The sequence below is a fragment of the Carassius auratus genome, unplaced genomic scaffold, assembly GCF_003368295.1.
Source record: "Carassius auratus strain Wakin unplaced genomic scaffold, ASM336829v1 scaf_tig00039708, whole genome shotgun sequence".
Taxonomy (NCBI): Eukaryota; Metazoa; Chordata; class Actinopteri; order Cypriniformes; family Cyprinidae; genus Carassius; species Carassius auratus.
Genome location: NW_020526535.1, coordinates 1 through 22962, shown reverse-complemented (window position 1 = coordinate 22962; position 22962 = coordinate 1). Strand labels below are relative to the sequence as shown.

The 22962-nt window shown below is 37.5% G+C and overlaps 1 pseudogene; it reads right to left on the bottom strand.

Annotated features, from left to right (window-relative positions):
* Positions 1-4430: 4430 nt before the first annotated feature.
* LOC113084127 (PDZ domain-containing protein 8-like) lies at positions 4431-22579 on the bottom strand (annotated as a pseudogene).
* Between the last annotated feature and the right edge of the window lie 383 nt (positions 22580-22962).

Genomic DNA, 22962 nt, shown 5'->3' with positions numbered 1-22962 from the left:
TTTATTTATTATTTATTATTAAATTAATACACATTCTATGCCTTAAAATCAGACAACCTGCTGCAAACACTTTTTAGTGTACTTTAATTCAGAAAAGTCTTATTGTTTCATGGACCCTATTCGTCATATGCTAATTGACAGCTTAATCTAATATTAAAAACATGTCTAATTCCCATCTTTTGTTTATCAATTAGATAATATCGGGCTTTTTCTATGGGTTGAACTATTTGGTTTTGGAGGTAATCCTTCCATCCCTCCTAGAGTTAAACAGTTGAGTTTTTACAGTTTTCGAATCCATTCGAATCCATTCAGCCGATCTCCGGGTCTGGTGGTAGCACTTTTAGCTTAGCTTAGCATAGATCATTGAATCTGATTAGACCATTAGCATCTCGATAGCATCAAGGAACTTTGCTGACATACCATGGGTACGACAGGCGCAAGAATATTATTCAGTGCCTGAAAATAGTCCCAAACTAGCTGGGGACTATTTTCAGGCACTGCGTAATATCAATGTGCCTGCTGCACCCATGGTATGGCAGCAAAGTTCCTTGATTATTACGCAGCGAGATTATAGTTCCTATCCATATCAGCCTAGAAAAACGCAACTTTTCATTTTCCGTCGGTCTTAGTAAATGATGTAACTACAGAAGTGTCAAGTATTAAATAGGAGAACTATAAAAGCGCTTTGGTCATTTTTGAGCAAGATGCTAATGGTCTAATGACTCTAATCAGATACAATTATCTATGCTAAGCTAAGATAAAAGTGCTACCACCAGACCCAGAGATCCGCTGAATGGATTAGAAAATGGTAAAACTCAACTGTTTAACTCTAGGGGAGTTGGAAAATAAGCCTATTTTCAAAAAAATTGGAGTGTTCCTTTAAGCATCTGCACAACCGGAGGATGTTTGTATTAGATGTGATGATGTGCGCTGATCCCAATCTGCTATCATTACAACTGCAGTTCTGGACAGAACAAATGCAAGTGAGTCAGCAGACAAAGTTTGCCATTGACGCTACACAGGTCGATTCCACTATGATCTAAAACAAGATCAGATTTTTAAACGCAAACACAACAAGGTGTCTACGCAGGTTTAATCAGATTGGTAAATGTGCTGCCAATGTTTGAGTTGCAGCAGTGTCCTTTAACCGCAATGTCATTTTTAACCTGTTTACCCAGTAAGGGTTAAGAAGAGTATTATGTCATTTATTTTCAAATTGTTTTTTTTTTTCTGAAATTTGTGTATGTGCCAACGTCAGTGTGTGCCTTCAGACTGGTATATCTTGTTTGTGTTTACACTATATCAACTAGGAGGTTGAGCTGCTGGTTTTATATCCAGTGTTTAGTCTGGTGGTTAGGTTTTACATCAGCATTAGAGCTCTGACGATAATGTATGTGTGTGTGTGTGACCACAGCAGAAAATAAATGTTTAAAAAGACATGATGCTTGTTTTTCCCAAGTGATCTTAATCATTTTGCATACAAAACAGACTTTACATGATTGACAAATAATTTTATTTGATACAATACTGGAATGAAAAGAGAACCTGGTAGAATGACAATTCAAGTCTGCATTATCCAATGAAAATACAAAACTTTAAAATGTTCTATTGATTTAAAAATGTTCTTTGCTTTACTCAGTTGTACCAAGGTTTAAGATGTGTTATTTCCTGTTATTGATTCTGCAGTGTGGCAATCTTGTTAATGGGTTCATCAAAAACCACTAAATGCCACCTGCTCCCAATGTCTTATCAATGGCTAACATTATGAACGTTTAGTTTATAATAATCCTGATATCAGCTCGCAGGGTTTTCAGAAGTGACTGTCCATACAGTTTTGCCTACTAAATATACTTTACCATGTTTTCCATTAAACACAGGCTAGATGGATGTACTTGAGTTTTGCACTCACATCTTTTGAAGTATTTTGTGCAAAACACGGCATTCTCTTCTCATTGTTTTCATACCATCGCAACTGGCTTCTCGGTTATGCAAATGTAGCGAAAACACAGATTGGCTAAAAATGAATGCTATTGCAGTATTAGTGTATATGTTAAGGTGCAAAAATTACAGAGGGAAACTTTTTTTCATTTCTAAAATTTTATTTATCTCAAGTGCATAAGCAAATATGATATGTCAGTGCGTAAAGGTCTTGCAGCAAGTTTAAAAGCTGTGCACTTTGTCGGAAAGATGCCCTCCACCATAAATAAAACCCACAAAAGAACAAAAATCATATTTACATTAAGCAAATAACAACAACAGCAAAAAAGAAAGGATGAACCCACATGTTGAACACTACAGAAGTTCAGGGAGAAAGAACATGGTTTAAAGTCACCTACATTACTAGGCTTTTTACAATAGCGCTTTAAAACATGACACAGCTTCCAATAAGAACAAGAGCTTTCTCAGAAAAGCTTAACCGCAGTTTGCCCAAAGAGGATGTGATGTTTCATACTTATTATTTTTTTTAATAATTGGAGAAATATTTTGAGAGCATATGATGGTGGTGTTGTATTGAGAAGCATGGGATTACAGCAGCAGCAACTAGACCAAGAAGCCAAGAGAGAAAAAAAACACCTTACCATTTAATGTTATTCCTTCCTTCAACAACTTATGCAAAAAATGCACAAGCAAAAACAGACCAATTCTACAGCAGCTGAATAGTGTATACTGTCCAAGGCCTTGTGACCAGAGGGGCCCACAAAGGTCCTCTATGGTGATACATACTCATTGAGCCAGGGTAAGGTGGACCAAACTGATGTCCCAGGCCCATGAATAGATGATATAGCAGCAGAAATGTTAACAAGGACAGCATGACTGTTAACACAGATTGGTTGGACTAGGACAAAACTAGGACTTCTGCCTGGAGAGACACAGTCCTGCAGAGTTTCGCTAACTCTAATCAAACACACCTGATCAAGCTAATCAGGGTCTAAGGATTACTAGAAAGCTACAGGCAGGTCAGTTTTTAATCAGACTTGGAGCAAAACTCTTTAGGACTATGGCTCTCCAAGACCAAAGTTGACCATGTCTGGATTAAGAGTTTTGTCCTCGCCACCTAAAGGCCTAGTCATTTGTTTTTACTAAAAAGCTTTAATTCAGGAAAACTGATCCAGTAATGCATGTAGCCAGTTACAGTTGTTCATGTGTAAAACACATGTAGTAACAGCAAAAAAAAAAAAAAAGTCTTTCATTGATCATTCCAAGTCCATTTAAAGTAAATGAAGTAAATGAAAACTAAACAGCAATATTACAGACAGAGGCCAGAATGAGCAGACAGGTTACAGACTGTTCATGAACTTAAACATTAGCTTTGGGAATTAAGGAATACTATATGGCATTGACAAAAGAGTTTTTAATGATGTAGTTTTACAGGTTGAGAGATGTGTTTGAGAGGTGAACGGAATAATGAATTTAAAGTTAGTCATCAAGGAGATAAATTCATTAGTAAACATGTAAAATCAACTCTCAATGACAACAATGCATGCGAACGCACACAGATGTTAGACATACAGAAAGTTTGCTTGCATGATAATCAAAATTACACATTCCAATACATAAATCAAACCAAAAACTAACAGGCTGAAATATTCAAACATATATAACCATTCACCCGGACCAACTGATGGAGGATAAAAAGTATCCAAACTGGTTTGAGAAAAATCGCCAGCATATTAGAACTCATAAAGGCTCAAAACAAATTAATTGTGAGATTATGTAATGGCAATTATTGGAAACATATATTATGAAACACACATATGCAATATAAATATACTTCCCTCAAAAAAACTAAACAAAATAAAGTCACATTGGCTTTGTGACAAATTTAAATTAGACAAAGAATGGTCCCCAGTAAGAATAATAACCTCAAGATTATTTGTCCTATGATGATTCCCTCTCAGTTCAACATTAAACATTTAAAAAAAATAACAAAACATAAACATTGAAGAAATTATGCTTTAAAATTAAAAACAATTAGGACAAAAGGTGCTTATCAGAGAAAAAATGTTGGTTAGGAATGGCATCATGTTCTATGGACTGTTATTCAGGATATAATCCAACATTTTGTAGTGAGGGGCTTGACGCTTAAAACACAATGGACAAGGTATATATTCCAACCATGAGCATAACTAAGAGCATACATGTATATAATTCAGTCTCTACCAATGAACAAAATAACAATAAAAACATGTATTCAAGCTCATCTTGCTTCAAACTCACACCTCTCCCTACTTAAGCTTATGTAAAAAAAAAAAAATTAACTGCACCTTTCAGGTAAGGCAGTTAAAACTTGGATTGATCATGTCATGGGAACTCACATTCTGTGTATTTGATGTAATACTAACAAAAATCTACAGACTGATGGTTCTGTCCTCTAAAACAGTAATCAATGACTAAAGATGGGGGGGGGGATATTTATGAAAAAAAAATTAAAATAAAAAAATTGGTAAACTACTGACACTCTCACAAAATTCCTCAATTGACAGTACATCTTTAGGAATACTTTTGCAAACCTCAAGTCATACTTGAGAAAAAGTATTTGTTCTTGAATCCCAAGCCCCTGATGCCTTTTGTCATCTTTACTGTAATGCCTCTACACAGATCTGCTCATCTGTAATCTCATCCAGCATCTGAACACCAACAGGACTGCATATGTCACTGTCGTACACTTCTGTGCCCATCAGCGACTCTTCCAGACCCTCTGTTTTGGTCTTTGGAAAGCCATGCTGTTCAGATGGTGAGGTGCTATCAACAGACTCTAGGTCTTCGATGCCAGCACGGTAGTGAATCATGAGCAGAGTCAACGCTTGGAGTCGTTCACCGGACTTGGCCAGAGCTGCTGAGATGAGGGCCTTGTGCCGGGAATCAATCGTTTCTCTCTCTTCCACACTCAAAGTGTTGTTATGCTCCAGCTCCTGGTCAATCTCCTGCCTGCAACTTGTCCAACATCAACTCCAGTTTATGTGAACGCTCATCTGTTGGGAGGCCACGGTAAAGATCTCGACCAATCTCTTTGACGGCAATGAAGACGCTGTCATCCAGCCCACCTTCCTTGCGCACCAGTTTGGAGCCACTACTACCAGGTGGCTGCTTGGAAGGACTGGCCCCAGTATAGGTCTCTGTGTCACTGCTCTCATTGTCAGATGTGTTAGGTGTCTGTTTCGGAGAAGGCTCCACCGGTCCTGATCCTATTTCTGCAACCTGTTCTGCAAGTCTGGCTTTGGGCACCTGCCTCAGATTGAGTAGTCGAGAGCTAGTATTGATAATGTGACGTGTAAGGCCAGTAGTTGCCCGATTGATGGTAGACTTGGCCTCAGGATCTGCTCCACGTCGGACTGAGGCAGCTACGCATTTAGGAAACTCTGTTAGACACTTCTCCTGACACTTCTTGTGACAGACATAAGAACAGGTCATGCACTGTGAGGCAGCCTTGGTCCACACCTTCTTCTTGCAATAATCGCAATAAGTGGGATTCTGGAACTGAGTGTCTTGAAAATTGTGCCGCATATCTCCAAACTGCATGCCGCTGTAGCTTGGTTCATCCCGGGTTGCCATGAGTACCTGCTCCCGTTCCTTTTCCCGGTCTTTTAAGTCCTCTTCCTGAAGACTTCCATGCCGCTCACGTTCTACCAATCCACTGGAGAGGTCTGACTCCCCATCTGCAAGGTAAGTGAAGTTGAGGGTAACATCTCCGTAACAGAGTTTCTCATTGAAACCTTTGTGAGTGCTCAAGCTGCGCAAAGCAGTACGGCTGACGCTGGCCCTTGGTTCAGGAGCACATAGACGAAAGGTGCTCTGATATTCAGCAGATGATGTAGCTAAGCATTCCAGTGCTATGTGTTCCAAGCGCAAGCTGACGTGCCCTAAGCACAAGAGACTACCAAGCTTGAAGGGGTCCTTGCACCAAAGTGCTACATTAAGGAATTTGTAGTGGCTTTCCACCTCAAAGATCACAGAGGCTTTGTTCCATCGAGCAGCTCTGCTGCGGTACATGATTTCAGATGATTCCCAGAGACCCTGCTCATCGACACTGTCTCTAGTGTTGGAGGAGCTCTCGGATATCTTGTCTTTGGCTGAATCTTGCTTGTTTGTGGCTGGAATATTTGGGATTTCCTCTGCAAGCTCTGGGTGCTTACTCACAGGCTTTGGCTCTGGTGACTTCACAGGGATTTTCTCTACTGTTTTGTCACCACTGCCAGCAGTGGGTTGTGTTTTCTCTGGACTTTTTTCCACCACAGGTTCATTACCTTCAAACAAGCTCTGGGTTTCTGAAGATGCAGATGTGACTTTTATATGGGGCCTGGGAGGGACAGGAGGGCGTGCAGGTGGTGGAGGAGGGGGCACCATTGGTCTCTGTGGTGGTTCAGAAGGTTCAGCAGCCTTGAGAGTTGGTGCCTTTGGTGATTCTTTGGGCTGGGGTTTGAGTGGGGACTGAAGGTTCAGTCTGCGGTTGAGAATTGGTGAGATGGAACCAAGGGGCTTGGCCAAGTTGGCCACAGTTTTTTTTGGACTTTGGTTTACAGAGAGCAGGAAATCCTCCTTAGTGTCAACAGTGACTGGAGCTGGAGTTGATTTGGACTCAACGATTAGCTCCTCAAACTCAGAGTCATTGTCTCTGTGATCAGATATGTCCATGGTGGTTATCGGGGCTGGGTCCTCCTCGTAGCCCCCAGGATGATGAAGATAACTGGGTTCCTCCATTGGTCCTAGGGTTTCTTGGAGCGTCCCCAAGCCCACAGTAGGCACCAGGTGCCGGACCGGCCTCTCATATAAAACTATCACTCTTTCTCCAGCTTGTTTTAGCAGCTTCGGCACTTGGACAGAGGACGTCACTTTGACTCCTATGAAAATAGACATAAAGAATGATTAATTCTTTGCAAATCTATTATAAAAACTTACATCAATTGTCCATCAAATAAACTATCCACAACTATCCAAAGTCAAACATTCCACTTGAATAGTAAATGTAAGTCTAACCTCCAATAGCAATGAGGCGATCTCCTCTCTGTAAGTCCGCCAGGGCAGCTGGGGAGTTTGGGGTGACAGTCTCTATGCTTACATGCACCGTGTCACCATCACTGGCAGGGACATGCCTGAAGGTCATTCCCACGCTCCCAGATGGTCCTTTGATCACCTCAGTCTGCAACAGACAAAGAGAATCTTTGTGAAAGGGTTGTGTAATTGAAGAAACTTGAGACTGACAATTATAATAAGATTACAAGTAGATTTGTAAATTGTAATCTTTTCTTTATTGCAGGTGTTGTTCTGGCATACATTACTTCAAGTCTTAAGATCACCAAGTGGGACTGGATTGAAAATAAGTCGTTAGGGGAAGCTTTTGTTAGAAGTTGAGAGGAACACTAGCAGTTAAGCCAAAAGACAGTGTTTCTTAAAGCTTATCTTTTGACAGCAATAGCAGTTTATAATTAGGGCGGACAACCTACATTATGATGTGAACAAGACAGCCATCACTTTCTATAGAAATCTCTCTCTTCCCATCACATCTAACAGTTTTCATGGTGATAAAACAATGCTCTCTAAAACGAAGGAAGGGAGGTCTGCAATTACTTCGAATTTCACTGCAAATGTGCCACAAAGTAGCAGATGCTGTATCAGGGCTGGCTGCATCACGAAATTCTACATCAAAAAATCCACCTGCAGGTCCACCTGCCCCTCGGGGTGACACAATACAACAACAGGTACATATAAGGAGTAAGTTAGTGTACCAAAGTGAGGAAAAAATCCACTAGATCCACCAACATACAAGAATTATGTTCTGGACTGTATAATTGTACTGTAGCACAAATACGAGTGATTGTTTTTCATTGATCTTTCCATGATATGTCCTGTCTCCCCCTTTGTCTCTCTTTGTCCTCTGTGCTGGGGGTGGGCACAAAAAACAGGATGCAGATCTAAGCTGCTGAGATGGATGACTGTAATTTTGCTGCGGTCATTTGTTATAACCCTTGAGAAGGGCACTGATTGAGTTAAACGGGTGAGGAAAAAAACAGACAATCTACTCAAGTTGGTAAGCAGAGGACTGACTTGCCCAGTTTTGACCAATGACTGTCTACAGAAACATTCAAGAACCCTCTGAAAGTTCTTAGAAGGCAACTTACAAAAAACACCCAAATTCAACTGTATAAAACTATAATATTTAGTTTAATCTATCTATCTATCTATCTATCTATCTATCTTACTTCCATGGTGACTATAAACAGATTATCGTATGATTAGCAAACTATCACTATGTTATGTATATGTTCATTTATTATATAGTCTGAATATTATATTATTAATTCATCTAACTATTTAACATTGATATCTTATAGTGCTATTGCCTTTGTGCCACTGATCAAACAAAAATAATAGTTTATTTGAATATTTAATTTACTGTTTAAAATGGCCAAGTGAACACACAACTGATTCATCAAATTATTTCTAAGCATGTTTTTTACATAATCCATTGCTTTGCTACTGAAAGAAGGCATTTGTGGTAGCCTCAGGAGTAAGAAATGAGACAAGGGGAGAACACGTGTGCCAACACTATTTGCATACATGTCAGCTAGCTGAGATGCTGATAAGTTTGTTCATAACAGACAAAATAAATACACAGGAACATTAATCTTAATGACTGAAGGGCTGCTGTGAAACTCTCCACAGAGATGATTAATTCTGAACATTTCCTCCCGCAGGACACAACCTGATCCCACCATTTACACGTGTCAGAGAGGGTTCGTGGGAGAAAAACAAAAGCTCCAGGCTTTTTTTTTTTGAGGACACTGTTGGTCTTTTACCAGCATATTTGGGATAATTCATTGCAACCTTTCCAAGATTAGAGAATGAAAATGAAAGCAAAGCGTATGTTAAGAATCACTGGTTGTATGTAAAGACACCATTGTTTGCATGGTGGACAAAGGGCTGTGATCTAGAGATGGCTTTCATCTGATATTAACCATAACAAACACTAAAAATTACTTCCAAACATTCTGATCAATGTCTTCTGGTACAGAACATGTTGTACCTCAACATCAGAACTGGTTAGACCTACATTATATGATGCCTTGAGTTTAAGACGGACCACAGAAGCGTTACCATCAGACGGAATAAAGTCCACAACTAGATTGCAAGACAAACCTGCTCTTAACGTGCACCTTTGTTTCCCCACTTTTAGAATGGGAAAATGACAAGGTTTAAAGACAGAAGGAGAGAAGACATGAAAGAGAGAAAGAAAGATTTGTCTGACACTGGAACCAAACAGCGACATTGAGCGGCAATTACAGACGATTTCTGTAGCTGAGCGGTGGCTAAGGGGTAATTACACAAGCATGGAAAGGCACAGCAGGAGGAACGCTCACACACTCATTGTGTGCGTTACTGTGTGTCCGCGTGTGTTGAGTGCAGGTAAACGGACTGCTGTCGCTCCGACTGGTACGTGAGGACGCTGTTCAGGAGTCAATTTACTGTCCGTCTAACCTCATCACCACAAGGTTCACAAATACACCCTCACATCGAGTATCAGGGAAATATAAAACAGCTTTTCAACAACAAACACAAACAGGGCGCCTGTGGGACATTTTCAGGTCAGTGCCACTGATTACAGCATAAATGTCTGAATTAACACACAATACTCACATACCAGTACACATTCAATAGAACCACGAGAAAAAACAGGCCTGCAGCTGAGAAAATAAAATGTCATTATTTATTCACCCACATGCCATGCCAATCACATATGACCGACTTCTGTGAAATATTAATTATGAACAATGTTCTGGTTCCCACAATGTGGGATTGGCTGTGCAAGCTCTAATAAGGGCACAAAAAAAAGTATTGAAGAATTAAATCGTAAAAGAAAAGTACTCTACACAACTCATGCACACAATTCTGAAGGCTTACGTATATTCAGATTTGTATTTGCCCTGCCAATATATTAGCAACATATAAAATCATACACATATATACACAATCAATCAATACAAAGTTGCAATTTATTGTAATTTTAAGCAACTGTAGCTTGAAATGTTTGTAGGATAGGATATATACCAATTAACCACTTTATTCAGCATTAAAATCTATCAAAAGTGACTGTTTACAATATTTATGTCTTACTGTATTTTTGAGCATAAGAGACTTACATTCATGTTCTGTCATAACATACAATGGGTAAAGAATCAGCCCCCCCCACCACCTCCTTTGCAGCCTGAAATGAAGATGGACACAGTTTTTTTTTTCCAGCTCTATTTACTCAGTGCAACTTATAACATATAACAGTGAAAGATATAACACCAACATGTCAAAAATACAAACAACAACAGAGAATCAACCAGGATGGTGTTATTTGGATGGTAAGCTGGATTGGATTGGTGCCAGACATATTGTTCGGTGTTGAGGCCAAATAATTAATTTTAGTCTCATCTGCCTCGGAATCTTCAGGGTGCGTTTTGGCAAAGCTCAGCAGTGAGGCCTTTCTCGAGGAGTAGCTGTTTTCTTCTTTGTCATAAATTCCTGCAGCTACTTCACAATTGATGTACGCCTCTTGGTCACCTCTCTGACCAGTTTCCTTCTGGCTCTTTTATCCAGTGTGGAGTGACGTCCTGATCCAGGGTCTGTGTTGTATAAGGCCCAATGAAATCAGTTTTATTTTTTCCCAAATTCTATTTTTTTTGTTCCATTTTTTCTTTTCTGGATCAAATTTTTTCCCTGTTTTAACTCCATTTTAATGGTTAAATTAAATTGTATTGATCAAAAATAATGTTTAATTAATTAAAATCATAAAACTTATACATTTTCACATCAGTTTATTAAAAGTTTAACAAAAATGACATGTTTAGGGCCCTATGAAATGTTTTATATTTTCTTCACCATATGTTTTATTGTTACCTAATTCTGTGTTTTAGCATGCCTAATCATTTAAATGCATAAAAACAACTTAATTCATTTAAAACAATTCTTAAAATAGCCTTATGAAATGTTTTTTTCCCTTGGAAATTCTGTTGTGTATTTACATTTTTCTGGTTATCAAATGAAGGCAACAATTATTTAATTTATCTTTTAATTATTGAAAATGAAGCAAACTTGTTTTTGTTTTTTTAAAGGGGGATTTACTGTTAAAAATAAAACATGGAAGAAATGTTGTGTGATTATTCCTTAAAAAGGGACTGGGGACGGACTGATTATTGCAAATGCAGATCCCACTGTGTTCTGGTTAAACAATTTTAATTATTTATTTTTTGCTAAGGTTTGCATTTGGTGGTGTTTTCTTAATGTCAGCTTTCCTAAAAATATATCCTATTGCTAAAATAAGAAATATCCAAATATATTGCCTTACAGTATCACAGTGTATCGCAATATATTGTGTCGCAACCCCTATATCGCAGCGGAGCTTCTGGCCCGAAAGTGGAAATGCAGCGCTACTTTGGCCTCGTGGTACAGGCCCGAGGCTATTAGCCCCACCCGGCACATTTTAAGCCCTGGCTCGCACTGGCCAGACAGTGGAAAAGCTTTTCTAGTTTTTCTCTGATGCCTCCAAAAAGAACACATCTCCCTCTTGCTCACATGCACAACACAAAACATACAGCATACGCTTGGCCACACTAATACAGCCTCTAAATGTGCACAGACATCAAATCGTACAGTGCACTCAAAGAGACAGACAGACAGATGAATAACTGCTCAGAAAAAGCAAACAGCCCTACACACTCTGTACAACGAATTGAAAGTTTTCTTCTTGTCGTCAGGTGTCAGCGAGTGCATACGTGCTTGTAGGTGGTAGACGTGTTCCGTGCACCGCTGTGATTGTTGACAGATGCCCATTGAAGCTATTGTACAGAACGGTCAGTTGCCTTGTGTGTACACCTGTGTGTGTTCAGCCAAACCTCCCACTCTCCATTTCTCTCTCTCTCTCTTTACATGCTATCCATTTCATTCATCCTCCCACTCCCTTCATCCCCCACCTTTCTCTTCAACTGGCTTATATAAATCTACCCTATTCACAACAGACTCTCATCCTTTACTTAAGCAACACGGGTGATACTGATGGTGCCCAGCATCCAACACACAACTGATACTTTGCTTTACTCTTTGAATAATAAATAAATAAATGAACAGTAATTAAACCAAAAAACATGGAAAAATTTTATTTCTTTGCAGTTTTGATTGCTTACAAACAATTTTTTTGGATCTTCAGAAGTCTTTTATACACACCAATGCTACATTTAATCAATTTTGTGGCAAAAAAAAAAAAAAAACGTAACACTGTGAACAAGCCTTCAGCAACTTTAAATGCATGAAGCATATAGCTTTTTGTCTCCTGAGAGCCGGTTTCTCTTAAAGGTTTGGGTTTTTTAATCTGTTAGCTTTCTCCACAAGAGGTGAGCTAATGAAATTAAGTTCGACAAGCACATTCAGACTCACTCCCACCAGCTGGCAAAAGGAGAAAACACGAGTCATGCAACAACAAAGAAATATTTCTGTAAATAATAATTAAAATACACATTTTAAGAGATGAATTAGATGATTTTAAATTAATAAGAATACTAACTTTGTTTTCTCCATGTAATATGGTTTATTTAGAAAGACAAAAAGTATGTAAAAATATAAATACATGAAACATTTTGAATGGAATCAGCCACAATAGCTGTTGAGTTGAAATTATGATTCCTCTGTACTTTTAAACCATTTCAGAGAAAATATACAAAGAGATATCATGAAAAGGCTGAAAAACATCAAGATCTATATTTTTAGCTGCAGTATATTGGCCAGTTGTACTCTTGCTCACACACAGCGGCTGAGTTCAGTGGTCAGATGCTGTAGTGAGAGCCTTCAGAGCAATGGCCAGTAATCGAATCATCTGGCACATGTCAGAGAGATTAGTGTTAGGGTATAGGGTAGCAGTCCCCGCAAGGCATGTGCACACACACACAAACAGCATCAGAGAGCTCTAGCGATTAATAGAAAAAAATAACAGAGACGCGAAACAAAGGGTGCTTAGATCGATCCGCTGAAGTGGATGCATGGGGGATTTTATTAGGAACTGACTAAAACAGAAGTGAACTATAGATTTCAAAAGTCAAATAACAAATCTTATACTTTCTCAATTTCACAATTTTTTATTTATTTATTCTTAAACGAGAAATAACATCTTTCTTGGAAAAATGCATATTTTTTTCTGTAAAGTATATATGTTCACACCACACAGAAACACTTACATATCATCTAAAAAGAAATCTTAATATCGAATAACTTTTTTTTTCTTACTCGAAGTAAACTTATATTGTATATTGTAAAATTGATGTTTAGATATTTTTCCCATTTCAAAAAAAACTAAAACTAATTAGAAAAATAGTTTTTTTCAATGACTTGGCTTACAGCTGAAATCGATGATTAATACAAAACTAATAAACATATTTGTCTTTTGAATAAAGGGATGTGACTTTTAACATCCGTAAAGGTTCTTAATGTTTTTTTCTTCCCTTCAGAGCTACAACAAAACTGCGAGGATTCATAACTTCAGATAAAGTGAAAACATTTATTCTCAATTATCTCACGAGTAACAGGGTTAAAAATTAAGCAGTGGAAATGTTATGTCAAGAAATTTCAGAGCTTGACGAAAACTCAATTTGAAAATGTCTGACAGCCAAAGCTGGCAGGAAGTGAGGATAATTAAGCAGGAAGTGTTGCTGTGGATTAATGTGTTTTGTATTAAGTTGGCTGATTTGAGTCACATGTGGCATAATAACTAATGGCGGGGGGGAATATCGTCAACACTGCCCTTTTCCAACACTCGGCTAATTCAATCACTCTTCTTCATTTCGCCCTTTCCTCCAATCCATGCAAATGAACAAAACACTGCTTCACACATAGTTACACAACAATGACATGAGGCTATAATTTACAACATCTACCATATCCAGTTCTGACTCCGAGTTTTGAGTTAGAGGGAGACAACCAAATATAAAATATCACAAAAATCTTATATAAAATCTACCACAGATTTGCGGATTCCAAATCAAATTTTAGTGCTAAACATATATTTTGAAAAACAAAAAAAGCCTTTATTTAGTGAAACCCTCCATCATGGGTTCAGCAAGTTGCACGAATTGCTTCTCATTTTTTTCCCTGACGAACCTATTCCAGGAATCACTCTGATTTGCACACATTTGTTCAAAGCTGGGATGAATGCAGTTGCGTCTCATCACGGACGGGCTGAATTTCCATGCTGCCGCGACGTTTTTGTGATAGGAGGAGGCTTTTCAGAGAGTGCCACACAAAAGGGAGCGTTGTTATGGAGACGGGGGACATTCAAAAACAAGACCCTTCTCATCCCCTCATTTGCAATTGTTCACAGAGACCAGAGCGTTCTTTAACGCCGGTCCAAGTTGGTTCCGTTTTTAGCACCTTCATTGTTATCCAGATGCTCAGGAACTGTCCCCTCATCTACATGGACGCACCCCCAGTTTAACCCCCACGTGTGAAAGGTAGAACGAGGATGGCCCAATGAAAGATGGAAGGGAAGATGAAGGAGTCTCTCATATCGACGCTCAAAAGCCATGTGGAGGGGGTGGGGGGGGCAAGAGTGTGTCCTTATCACTCTGGCATTTTATTTGTCATTTTCATTCTCTCAGCTTAAACTGAGTCAGTTACTTAAAAGTGCAGTTTCAAACGTCCCTTTCCCGTGCAATCGACAGCTGTCTGATACAGTCAAAAGATTCATGGCTTTATAACACGTTCAACAGCAGCTCTATATTCAACAGGTGACATTTTGCTTCAAAGAGTGATGGACTGATCTAAACTATAGCACCTGGCTCTAATCTGACTGCAAGCAATGAATGCTCCTCCAAATACACGTGTTAACTCTGTCCGTCCGTTAATATCAGTTTCAGCTGTCAGCCGTGAGCAGGAAGACATCACCTTTAGATTACCATGAAATAAAACTACTGTTTACCCACCCAGCCATCACTAGACAATAACTGCTCCAGTAACAGAAACAGTAGGAGAATGAAAAAGGGAGGAAAAAAGGGACAGTAAATACTTTAAAAAAGCAAGGAATGAAGGAGGAAAAAGGAAATGAAGGAAGAAAAAGATTAAGGAAATACAGTAAATAACTAAAGGACTAAAAATGAAGGGGGACACAGGAAAGGAAATTAAAAGAAAGGAAAAAGACTTAAGAAATAAAGGAAGTTCACAAATGGAGAATACGAAAGTTTATGAACATTTAGGAAAGTTTAGGAAAGGAAACGAAGAAAATCAATTCAAAGGAGTAAGAAAATGATGGAAAAAGGAAATAAGTAAAGTAAAAAGAAGTGTAGTAGCAAAGAAAAGGAAATGAAGGAACAAGGAAAGAAAGGAAAAACAGAAAGGGGAAAATAGGAAAGTATACGAGGGGAGAGGAAAGGACATAAAAGATGAAAATAAGGAAAAGAAAAGAAGAAAATAATAAAGGAAATGGAAAACCAAGGAAGGAATTGTAGAAAAAGCTAATCAAAGCAAAGAAGAAAAGCTATAATGTAAATAAAGCTTTAAAATGTTAAGAGACTCATGTTCATCTCTGCAGCTCTCTCTTTCTCTCTTCAATCTTTTTATTTCCAGAAGAGGTGCCCAGCCAAGCAGAGAGCAGCAATAAACTGCATTAAAATGAGATTTAGTGGCAATATACTTCAGACTGCATCAAATCGTAACGGCACAGACAAAGAGCAGCTGGCCTGTCAGACACCACACTACAGACAATAATTAGCTCAAAATACAGCAGCAGCTGACTGCAGGCAATACATACTTCAGAACAAAGTTAAAGACACCTGGCCCTGACTCTGAACACTCGGCTGGGAGAAGAAGAAGAACTGACTGAGAGAGGTTAAGAGTCATGCTGCGCTGAATAAAGCAAGGAGGTTTCTCCATACATCACCTTGCAAAATGCTGCTCTAATGGATCAGAACATTTTTTACCACTTTGCAAAATAATGCGGTCCTTTAGATTCAAATCTTTGCGGCTGTGAAAAGTGCATCTGTCTTTGTCTCAAGACAGAAATCCATTAAATTCATCTGCAAAATATTGATTTATTGGAAATGATCCAGACTGTTACAACATTTCTGTTATCTGTTGCAACTTGCGTCATCTTATAAACATATAAAAACGACTCTATTTGCGTGTTCACATGCTGCGTTTTCTGTTGTGGAGGGTGGAGCTGAGGTTCATTTAGTGATGGGGCTGGAACATCCAGAAATGAGTGTTCGCGTCTGTGGCGTTGGTAATACACCCATCACACACTCCGTCATGCACAGGGACGGCTGTCAAATTAGTTTGATCATCATCATTGGCACACAGAGCAAAATCAATTTTAAAAAAGCCTGGAAAACTGTTTTAATGACAGACCCTGAATTATATGTAAGACTTCCTTAGGCACTGAAGAAAAGAGAATGCTTTTATTATAAATTAACCATATAATTTAAATTATATAATTCTATAATTTATAAAAAAATATATAATATATAAATATTTATAAAGCAAAAATATTTATAGTTACACATTAAATTCTAAAATATACCTTGAATTTTATTGTTTTTTTTTTGTTTGTTTTTTGATACTAACACTGCATCAGAGTGGCCTGAAAGCCAGTCCTCGGGTGGTGGGGGGTTCTGCGGATGAAACAGTCATCTTAGAGCCATTATGAGAGATGTTTGTATCTGAATAAGCTAAGATGAATAGATCTGAACTGATATCCTGACAAAGCAGGTACACAGAGGGTTATTTGTCTTTGGTTTAAATAAGATTTAAATCTAGGTGGGCAAATGGAAACACACAAACATGACAACTGGAGAACACACACACACCACAAATTAAAGGCAAAATTGAGTCCAAGTGGGTGTCGAGAGGAAATTCAACAGCAAACATCACAAACATCTTATAAAAGCTATATAGACATAACAGGACTTCAAATATAAAAGACACAAACTCAAATGAGCAAAAGGCATGCCAATCATCTAAAAAAATAATAATAATAATTGAAGGAAAGGCAATGAAAGCCACTGATCTGAGAGACAACATGTTTTAAACAACGTCACGTCTCTCTAAACAACGATGACGGAAAAATACCAGTGACAGAGCTAGATTCCCATAACACACACTGACTTATACATGCACACACACACAAATAAACACAGCACACACACCCCCTGCAGCGCTCGATGGTGTTATTTAGATTGTAAGGAACTCACACAGCCCATATTTTGAAAAACGAGGACATTCTGTGTTATTCTCAGAGAAATGTCGAACACGTTTCTGATGCATCTTGCATCTGGAATAACAACATCAGAGAATATTTCGCTGGAGCAAAAGCCCGAGGACCACACAGAATCGTCCACACAGAGTTTTGATGTCAGGTTGTTAAGAGAAATGATCAGAGCAGGTGTGCAAACTTACATCAGTTCAAACACTGAAACACTCACTCTCCGGTTGGCCTGTGAACTTCTGTGACCTTTCCAGCCATTTGCAAATACTGGATTAAAATTCCTTACTAATCATTTATGAATTTATTAAGAATCATTTTGCACTCTCAATTTTTAGAAAATATTTTACAGTTGATCTTATTTTAAAAATGCTTTTTTATTATTATTATTATTATTATTATTATTATTATTATTATTATTATTTTTCCTCTTTGTGAGTGCAAACTATAAAATGATTCTTTTTTTATATAATTCATCTATTCATCTATTAATCATCTTCATTTATAATTTATATATATATGTAATTTTAACATTATTAAAATCTCAGTAAACAGGTAAAATATATAAATGTTAATAATCCTTTAAAATATTATAAAAGTATTAAAATTAATTTTATTATATTTGAAATGATGTCAATTATATCAACTCCCTTATATTTAAAGGCATTCTAATACCACAGAAACCTTAGAATAGCAAATGTATGTTAAAAAAGGGTTTCTTTGCATGAAAAAGTCTTACGGTCTCTAACTTATCTAGATGACCACGTACACTGAGGTTTGCTGGAAATGGGCATCGGCGGGTGAGCGACTGCAGGGCGGTGCAGGTCGATGGTGAGAGCGGCTGGAACGGGCAGGAGATAAGAATAAATGAAAAGACCCCAGAGGCTCAGTATCACTTACGTATTACTGATAGCGGTGTTAGCCTCTCTGCACCAGAGGCGGAAGCTAAGAAAACATGCTTTAACACTTTACAGCGTTTAGATGGTGTTAAAAAACAATCCCCCAGCATGCACACAAAGAGTGCTACCATGCACATATTCTTTTGTGCACATACCATGGTTACACTCTGGAGTACCATGAAAATACCATGTATATGGACCATTGTACTTATAAGCAGAGTGTGTTACATGTAAAATTAGTTTAAGGATATGGTGAACGTAATATAGAGAGGAAAGAGAGATCCAATGGAGTGAATGAAAAAGAGAAGGATGGGATGTTCATGGGAGAGAAAAGAAAAGAAAAACAATGACCTTTTCCAGATGATATTTGTACTAATCCTGTGTTTGAGTCCCTGCTGAGGTCTCTGAATCTGGGGGTCTGGGGGGAGCTGATAAACACAGGGTGAAACACACAGCGGCCAGTTGTGCATCTGCATCTCCGTGCACAATTCTGTGTTTCAAATATCTGCACATTCATATGAGTGTCTACGCAAAGGCACACTTACACATGCATGCAGTTGCTCAAACACCGCTTGTCCTTGCTGATGGGATTGGTTAATGTAATATATGTAGAGTCATCAAGCATATGAACATGCTGTGTCAGTGCTGGTGCATGCCTGTTACAGTGATCCGATCTCTCACGAACACACGCAGGCTGGTTTCATTGTGTTTCTTAATAAAGTAGAGTCTACAGTCAGCCGCACACAAAGAAATATATTCTAGTTTCAGTGCAGCTGTTCATTTCAGATGCATTATTGTACTTCTAAAAATCAGATAAAGTCAGATTAGTGAATTAATAAACAGTAAATAGATATAATAACTTCTATGTTACTGTATATACTACCCTTGCACAGCAAAGGCATTTATATTACAAAAGACTTCTATTTTCAATTGCTGTTCTTTCTATTCATCAAATAATCCTGAGAAGGGTATCAATATTTCAAATTTATAGTAAAACATCAACACAACTAATTTCATCATTGTAAATAAATGTTTCTTAACAGAGTTAGTTGGTTTAACCAAAATCTGATATCATGGTTTGAGTAATTTGTTATGTCAAATAATTAGTTAGTATACTCCATATAACAATGCATTACTGGCTTTTTAGATATTCATTTCCAGTGAATTAAATACTTTACAAATGAACAGTGCTTCATCTCTTTTGATTATTTTCTTCTTCATTAGCAGCTTGTTCAGACACAAACAAAAAGGGGAAATGATTCATAAAGGAATGATGAGTCTGGCATTAGTGCACAAACAGATCCATGTTATGCAACATATGCATTAAAAACAAAAGACTCATAGATTAATAGGTAACAGATTACAAATCACATTGGATGGACCTTTATAAAATAGGTAGTTGTGACCTCGCTTGGAAATGTAAACACAACCTACTCTTTCTGCACCGGATGTGAGCTGGGTGCTGGATTTAACGAGATGAGAGACTAAATAAAACAATTAAAGCAATTTAAGTTGATATTTACTGACTGCGGTCATCTACTGCGTGGTGAAGTCGCAGATAGAAAAGGAAAAGGTTTTTGCCAAATATGAATTTGTTTAAATCAATAGTAATTAGATTGTGTTTGTCCTTCCTTCAAAAAGGAAGACAAACAGACATTTATAATAGAGGGAAAGAGACTACAGATTTATTATAGACACAAGCCACTTCATAAAGCTGCACATTTTGATGGATAAGCAATAAAGGAATAAACTGAAATGTGCTTCGCCCAAACTACAAACTAAAGCACAACCAATATTATATTTATGTTCTGAGTCTATAACTCCTCATAGAGAAGAACAAATGAGCAACATCAACTCCCTCCAAAATTAATAACAATATTACTCACATATTACTGTGCCATTTCTAATGTTCACAGAATGCCATAGAACGCCACGTAGCATCCCCAAACAACATCTACAAACCAAAGTCCTTTAAACCTGTACAGCTGTGCTGCACATCATTATCTCCCGTTTTTTACATTTGCAACACTAAAATCATAGCAAAGAACTACAGTTTAAATATAGCTGGATATTTACTGATTCATCTACCCATCCATGACTTTTGACCTGTCCTATAAACAACAGTGTGCATGCATGTGTGCTTGTGCATGTGTATTTATTAATGCATATCAAACATGCGTGTTTGTGCATGTGCGCAGCGCAGTAAACCAGGCAGAGAGAAACACATGCAGCAGGACATGTAATGTGTACCTCTTTGATGGAGCTGCGAGTTTTTTCCCGCCATTCGTCAGAGCTGAGCTCTAGGGTGCAGTGAACATATGTCTCCCTTTCATATGAGCCAAGGATAAACAACCTGTAGAGAGAACACAGGAAAAAAAAAAAAAACATTTTCATTATTTTAAATGTACTGGTATATTTCAGTACATTATAAACAATAACTAAATTATATACAATATTACTTTATATACACAATAGCTGAATTGGACAAACAAAAAAGGAAATAGTGTTTTAATACTGTGATCAAAGAAATGAATAGCTTTGAAACCTGATCAACAGACAGTCAGTTCAAATGAGCGTTTATAAGCTACTACTGCCATCTGCTGGCTAAACATTATCATTACAAGCACTTAAAAGAAAAGAACCATTATGGCTATAAAAAAATACATTCACACTACCATTCAAAAGTTTGAGATTAGTTCGATTTTTTTTTATAAATAAATTCATTTTTTTATACTTTTAAAAGTGATCGCAAATACATTTGTTACAAAGATTTCTATTTCAAATAAATGCTGTTGCGTTTATTCTTCAAAACTTAAAATAAATGTATAATAATAATATCATATTAAATTAATAATCTATGCATTTATTTTAAATTGCAATAAAATTTCACAATATTACTGTTCTCTTGTATTGTTGCTCAAATAAATGCAACCTTGGTGAGCATAAGAGTCAACAACAAAATCCTTTTGAATGGTAGTATAAATGAATTATAAAATATAAAAATATAATATGCAAGAACAGATGTATAGATTATTAGTGAGTTTTTAGTACCAAATTGTATTTGCTTTCTGTGTTTTGCTTAAAAACGTGACACTTTCTCCATTAAAACAAATAAATATATATTAATTTTTTTTCATCAGATTTGTAATTAAAGCAGTGATGCCAATCCTGCTCCTGGAGGGCCTCCTTCCTGTAAACTATAAGCTCCTTCTAAATCCTAAGCAACCAAAATCCAAAAGGCCCTCCAGAAGCATGACTGGTCCACTGTTGCCCTCTGGTGGTGAAAAAGCCACAGCACAGTTGAGACAAACTTTCCCAAGCTCTAAACTTACTGCTACATGGAAGGACATAGTGTACAGCCTACAAATAGTGTGTGTGTGTGTGTGTGTGAGAGTGTGTGTGAGAGTGTGTGTGAGAGTGTGTGTGAGAGTGTGTGTGAGAGTGTACACATCAGAGCTGAGCTGGGTTTGTAATTGTCAAAGGCTCTGCATTATTAATAGAAAGCCCATTACAAACACAATTGAAGTCAGTTACTAATCTGACAAAGACACAATAGAAAGAATACAGCTTTTGTTGCATTGTGTGTGTGTGTTCTCAAACACAACAGCTTGCAACCAGGCCATTTCAAATGTTACTGGCTTAGAATGTTATGGCTGTCTTTGAGTTTTGTGTCCCAAAAGAATAAAAAAGAAACAGCAGTGTACAAACCTGAATACACACATATAATTCCAGACTCTTTATATGAATGTTTTTGTAAGTTTTATATGTGCTACTACTTTGAAGAACAACATATATGAGGAAGAGAATTAAAGAAAACAAAAGGCAGGTGTAAAAGCAATTATTGAATAGAGGCTAGCGGTACAAAATTAATTTAATATCCCTGATCGGAAATAACACTGAATATTGCACAAGAGACACATGACAAGCTGTACTTATTCAACTGTGCATGACAGTTTCCCATATTTTTAATTTTAGATTACTATTTCCTTAATTTAATGCTCACTTAAAGTGAGCACTCCAATTCTTAAACAGATTAACAATTAATGTTTCCCAAATCTCAAAATTAATATGAATTTCCCATACCGTACATTACAATGTTATGATGCCTAAATTCACTTAAAATACAGCATTAAAATAACGTTTTTATTTTTTATCCCATAATATAAACGACCATCTGCTTAAAGTGTCCAGCATTTTAATGACAGTGCATTATTAATATTATTATGCCCTATTGTTGCTTACTAACCTTCCAAAAAATGAAAGGTTAAGTAAATGTTGATTGTGTCACGCACAGCAACAGAAGTCTGCCCTACCTGCTACATTCAACAAGTGTGACACGCAGACGCCCCTCCACCAATAGTGTCTCTCGGATGGAGATGTCCAGGTCACATGATGACGCCAGCGGTGGCTGCACTTGGAAAGGAAAAAAGGGCTTGTACCTGTCAATCAAAAACAGATAAATTCATCAGACAACCAATAATAATGCTATCTTTACACACATTGAGGGCAAGATTTACTAAACAGGCCAATTTTGCATGAGATCACATCCAGTTCATTTCCATAATGACCAATCTGCAAAGTAGTGCACTGCAAATCACCAGCTATCACAGTCATGTCAAATGGCTAACAGCTTTTTTGGGCAATAAATAATGGCACATTTTAATTGACAGTCGCAAACCTTAGAAAATCAAATTGCATGCTTTATATACCCTGCTCCCTTAAATGTCTGAAAGGGAAAGTCCTACAAAGGCATATGCAAGAAGGTCACATGCAGAAACATGCCCTTTTCACTGCGTGTCTGTAGCAAATCTTGACAGAAGTTGAAGCCCAAAAGAGGGGTTG